The sequence below is a fragment of the Grammomys surdaster genome, unplaced genomic scaffold (assembly GCF_004785775.1).
Source record: "Grammomys surdaster isolate TR1022 unplaced genomic scaffold, NIH_TR_1.0 130, whole genome shotgun sequence".
Taxonomy (NCBI): Eukaryota; Metazoa; Chordata; class Mammalia; order Rodentia; family Muridae; genus Grammomys; species Grammomys surdaster.
In genome coordinates, this window is record NW_021604588.1 from 14,548,933 (window position 1) to 14,554,576 (window position 5,644).

Here is a 5,644-nt window from a genome sequence, read left to right on the forward strand (position 1 = left end):
GTTATAAAAGCAAGAAACTCAAATCACAATAGCAAAACAAATGAAAAATTGTAGAAAAAAAAAGTATCAGGTTATAATTTCCATCAAGATTTCATAGCAAAGCCAGTGTGACCCAAGTGTGTCAGGATCAGTGTCCCCGCAAGAAGCCCCTGATCACAAGGTAGGTCTAGGGACAAGGTTGACAAGCCCTTTTACATCAGCATCTTGCCACAGCATTTTCTGAAGGCGAGGCACAGAACTCTAGAGTTTAACACTCCCACCTCTCGATTTCAGTCTTCTTTGGTCCAGTTCCTCCCTTTTCAATAGGAATGTTTTCCCTAAGCCATTGTATCTTGGATAACTTGTGCTTCTGATTTCTTATCTGGCCTTATAGTACAAGTTTACATTCTACCTATGGTACAAGCAGAGACTTTGGACTTACTTATTGAACATGCTGCAACAACCAAGATCCCACAGACTCTTGGAAACAGAGGAGAGCCACCTTGCATTTTAATATGCACATGAGACTTTGGAAGCTACTAGTAGAATGTCAATATTCAAATAAATGTCCCTCTAAGGCCCATGTGCTTGATAAGCAGCCCATAGTGCTATGGTGGTGTTTGGGGTGCAGATCTTTATGAGAAAGGATTTAGCAGAAAGTCTCTAGTTATTAAACTATGGCTTTGTAAAGGATCCTGCAATGTTAGCCATGGCATGACCTTCTGTCTTCCTCTTTTTGTTGTTCTGCATGAAATGACTGGTTTTGTTCTATTTTGTGCTTCTGCATGACAGGCTACCTGACCACAGTTTATCATAGACTGACACATTGGAAACTATGGGCGAAAATACAAAACTTATTTTTCATTTATATTTTAGTGTAATGGGACGGTTACTAATAGAGATCTTGAACTGGATCTTGAATAAACAAAATAACAGAGGGCAGAAATTTTTAATGTAGTTTATATAATGAGTAGTGTTATAATACTGATGTTAAATTTTCTGAATTTAACCAAGGTACAAGAGTTCTGAAAGAGATGTCCTATTCTTTTTATATGGGCTTGTATTAATTACTCTTTCCTTTTTTTATTCTTAATACCATGACCAAATACTTAACAATTTGAAAAAGAAATCATCTACTTTGGCTCATGGTTGGAGTGTATCGCCCATCATCATACAGAAAGCATAGAGGCACACAAAGATTTCCACTATGGTCCCAGGAGCTTGAGGATACTTGCTCCTGTCTGGAAAGACTAGGAAGCAAAGGAAAAGAATCAGCAGTGTATTGTTGTTGTTTTTGTTTTTGTTGTCATTGTTTTCCTTTTGCCTCTTTGGAATCAGCCTAAGATCCCAACCCATGGAATGATGGCAGCCACATTCAGGGTGGAACTTCCTCTCTGGAAATACACTCTCATATACACCCAAAGTGTGTCTCCTACAAGATTCTAGATTCAGTCAAGTTGAGGATCAACCACCAAAGGGCTCATGATTTCCTTCAAACTGAAAACTTTGTTCTTTATTTTTTACACTTGCAGTTTCTCCTAGTCTTCACATTCCTTCTTTAAAAAAAAAACAAACAAGTAGAATTTGAAAATGAATGGGAAGGATAGGAGAAATTAAAAGTGGAGAAATCAAAGAGCAAAATTTTTCACCATCCATATCCATTTCTCTTTTCTCAGAGATCCTTAATTTCTAACATGTAACACAATATCGTGAAGACTGATTAGTTAACATTTAAACTTCAAAACAAAATCAGTATTATACCCATACTTGTTGACAAATAGTTTGGCTTTTTACGTATAGTTTATACTTGTCTTTAGATTGTTGTCGTAAACAGTACCAAGAGCCTATGAGGCAGTGCCATTTTCCTTAGAAGGTGCAGGAAGCTTTTGATGAATGTGAACAAATGATGAAGAGATACTAAGACTGGGTATCTCTGATCACAACAAACTAATCAGAAAATTGCTTCTTCCTTAAATGTTATACAAATGGACAAATCTATATGCCATAGGCCTCTGTGGTTAAACACTAGGCTCCCAGATAATTGTACTATTTGGTGAGATTGTGGAACCTTTGGGCGGTGAGTAGGGCTGGAGGGAATGCATCATTATGGGAGTGAAACTTGAACTGTATAAGCAAGCCCTCCTTTGGGTCTTTCACTTGCCTGGCCCACCAAGATGTAAAGAGTTCTGACAACACACTCCAATTTCTCTGTGCTTTCCACACCATAATAGATTGTGCCACCTTTGACTGTAAACCAGAGTAAATCCTTCTTCCCTTATATGGCTTCTGGCATGCACTTTGTCATAGAGGCAATAATAATAATAATAATAATAAATTATTATTTTCAGAAAAAAATTCGATTTGAAATTAAACTAACACCTGGCTCGCTGCCCATCACCCTGAATTTTAAAGGAAAACAAGACAAGATAAGGAGAAGTCCAGAGGATGGATAGAGGGAAAACAGCCCCCACCTCACACTCATTGACTCCCACTTATCTTTTCATTTGTACACCAATATTTCTGATTCCCACCTTAATTACAGAAACAGCATCTGTTAGATCACAGAAGCCATGCAGCTGGGGAAGTTCTTTATGCACATGTTGTCTTAAATCAGGTGTGAGTTCCAGTAGTCCTCAGATGCTTTATATAAAACACTAACTTTAAGCCCAAAGAGGAAAAGCTTCTTAGATAGTCTTTCACTTGATCATTCATTCACCTCTTCTTGATGCTCCAAATAATGGAACCCTAGAAACCAAAATGATGCAGGAGGCCCAGGTCTAGGGTGTGGACAAAGAGAAGGAGTACCAAATAAGTTCAGTTTATTTCTCACCACACAAAGCACATTCCTTCTGGCTTAGTCTAACCCTGTGTATAACATTGCACTAAATATAGATCTAACATTTATTCCTAGAGCATTGTTTGGTTTACTATTGTTAACTTCTTCAAGCAGAGTGGTTTTCCCAAGAGGTTATATTTGGACATCACACACACACACACACACACACACACAAACCCCTACAGTTTTGATCTTTTAAGAGCCAGAACTACAAAACGTGTTCCCTTCCTAGCCCTTCTTAATATGAAAGCAAAATCTGTTTTGTTCAGTCTATTAACTTTAGCAAGACAACTGTTACTTTTGTGCCACTTGTTTACATAATCATTAATAAAGGCACTGTATGAATTTTAAAACAGTGGGCAAATGCACAGGATTCCTATTGCTGTCAGGACTATCTAAGAGGTAAAATTTGTTTTAACAATCTTTGATAGGTTTTGATATTTAAAAGACAGAAGGATATCAGAAAGGTTGTATAAATAATCCTATTGCATATTTGCCCTGTGCCTTGGTCTGCCACCACTTTTGATACATGTGGGTTCTTTTATAATCACCTTGATTCTGATGTAGTATTGATGACAAAATGGTTCTTCACTTGATTTTACCGGTAAAACAAATCCTGGTTGCTTGTAGAATGTCCATTTACAGCAGTGCTTCTCAACCTTCCTAATGCTACAACCCTTTAAAACAGTTTTTTATGATATAGTGACCTCCCAACCATAAAACTATTTTTTTTTACTTCATAACTGTAATTTTGCTACTTATATATTTTTGGACATGGACATTTGCCAAAGGGGTTACAGCCTATAGCTTAGAACAGGTGATTTAGAGCTGATTTAGAGTGTGTAGTTGTCACATTATAAGCAATCAGAGGAAAAGCGATTGTAAATGGCATTGTAGTTCCTATGAGTCTCTCTGTATATTTCACAAGACCCTAAAGGCCCGGCAAGCTCTATACGATTGTCCGCATAGGTATGGTACATAGCATAGAGAAACCAAACTGTTCTAAGTACATTCTTCTTTGACAAACATCATGACCAAAAACAACCTAAGGAAGGAAACGGTTTATTTCAGCCTACAGCTTACAGTCTATCATCAGGCAAGTCAGGGCAGGAACTCAAGAACTTGAAGCAGAACCGTGGAGGAACACTGCTAGCTAGATTTGATTGGCAAACACAAGCTTAGATAGCTTTTGTTGTTGCTGCTGTTGTTACATATTTCATTTAGTTTTATTTCATGTAGATGAGTGTTTCACCTGAGTGACTTACACTCCAGGGGGAAACCAGGAAAGGGTATCAAATTCCCTGAAACTGGAGTTACAGAGAGCTATGACTTTGCCATGTGAGTGCTGAGAACTGAACCTGGATCCTTTGCAAAGGAAGGAAGTACTCTTAATCACTGCTAAGTCATCTCTTTAGCCTCCTTAGGTAGCTTTCTTATATGGCCCAGGACTTCCTACCTAGGGACTATTGCTGCCCACAGTGGAGTGGGGCCTCTTATATCATTTAACAACCAAGATAGTCTCCAACAGAAATATTCATAGGCCATTCTGATCTAGTCTAATTCTTTCTGAGATGAGTGTAGGTTGTATCAAGTAGACAATCAAAGCTAATTAGGACACTCTCTGAATATAACCAAATAGACTTACAACTGTTCTAAAAGCAGACACTTTCCTTAATCAACATACTAGGTCATTATTTTTATTTACACCTAAGATACTATGAGCTCCTGAATTATGTGCTAGAAGTCTTTTGTCTTTCCTGAGATAACTAATAGCAAAAGCAACCTATGGCAGTGTAGTGTCAATCGATTGTCTAAGCCTCTACTTCAGACCAGTTTTTACGGTAATGTAAGAAAACTACCTACATTCATCCCTGTTGGTTGCATACAGTGAGAGCTGTAGGTAGAGTTAATAATGACCAACCACAGTTAAGTATTATTGTGTGGAGTCTAAATCTAGTCACACCGTGAGTAGCAGTTTCCTCGGGGTTGGATATGATCATTACCTTGGACCACCTTGGGTAGCTATGCTCAGTCACTGACATGGGGCCCTAACAAGATCTTGTCTATTTCAATACTCTTATGAAGAATGAAGGGGAGCCTCTCGGGGTTCACCAGTCTCCAAGGCTCACAGGTGCCCACCCTGAAATTACACACACAGCAAACAATTGCTTGAGTGAAAAGCATTTTGAGTGGTGCCCCTTTAGTCACCCACACTGTAAGTAGCACTCTTCAACGGTGCAGCCACCTCTGAGGCACCCATGCTCTCTTATTTAACCCCAATAAACTCATTAGTTTACCAAACTGGAGTCAGAAGAGTCTTTTCTTTGATCTCTCCATCCTCACTCTGTGAATAGACTTTCCTTTATTATTCAACCAAAAGAACCATGTGGCACATATTTTACTGTATTAGAATCAACATCATGACCACTCAGAGATGAATAATAGCTCTTGCTGGTGTTAGCATTAATGCCATAACCCCTTTCCTGTTATAAGAGAGAAAAATGAAGAAATTAATGTTGACCATTGTCTTAGTTATTTTTCTATTGCTGTGATAAAATACTATGGCCAAGCCAACTTACAAAAGAAAGGGCTTATTGGGACTGATGGTTCCAGAGGGATGAGTAGTTCATGATGGAGAAGAGGCAGCGGGCATCAGGCATCGGGGATCCGGGATCGGGGATCGGGGATCGGGGATCGGGGATCGGGCAGCGGGCAGTGGGCAGCGGACAGCGGACAGCCGACAGCAGACAGCAGGCAGCCGGAGCAGAATAGCTAAGAACTCACATCTTGAACTTTAAGCAGAAAGCAGAGGGAGCAAACTAGGAATGG